Raw genomic sequence first — 768 nt, forward strand, 5'->3', positions numbered from 1 at the left:
TAGAACATTCATATATAACAATATAAACCCTATTCTTAACTAAACAATGTGAAGAATGAAATTAAATGAAATGTATATGTGAAAGTACATGGAAAAACAGACATTCCATGTCTTATTTCTATTCAAGTGACAACGCCCTCAGCTATACTTTTTACAGCTTACACTCGTTAAAAGATTAATGTACGAAATTAAAGGTGAGAAAACTATAAGTAAACAAATGAAACGAATACTATAGTGAATTCATGATAAAAATAGCTTTTACCAAGATTTCCTTTTCTCTTTTGATAACATTTGCAGGTTGATTACCATTTAAGCCAAATGTTTGTTTCTCCAGAGAGCGAAAACAAATGTTCCTGACATATTCATTGGTTCTCCCTTGTTCAACCACGAAACGGTTGAGTAAAATGAATTGCTGTTTATCTACTGATAATCTCGCTACTTTCATGTCCGTCACTTAGCGCTTTATTTAGCCTAAATTATCATGGAAACTTAGATCTTATGAAAAAGGCAGGGAAACATAATTCAAGACAGTAATATAGCATGTACATGTATTGTAATTTTGAGAGGGTAAACCTTTTTGTGGATGAGTATCATTTTTATCATTATTATTTTCCTTGCCTTTTTTTTGCCTTGGCTGAAGAATATCAGCTACTTTCTCCCAAAAAGTTAACGCCACCCAATAGCATATAAATTACATAAAACCTACTTATATATATTACACAGATGTTTCATGAACAAGGGGGGACAAATATGGACAAACGTGCATGG

This window comes from Penaeus monodon, chromosome 15, assembly GCF_015228065.2.
Source record: "Penaeus monodon isolate SGIC_2016 chromosome 15, NSTDA_Pmon_1, whole genome shotgun sequence".
In the NCBI taxonomy this organism is placed as follows: domain Eukaryota; kingdom Metazoa; phylum Arthropoda; class Malacostraca; order Decapoda; family Penaeidae; genus Penaeus; species Penaeus monodon.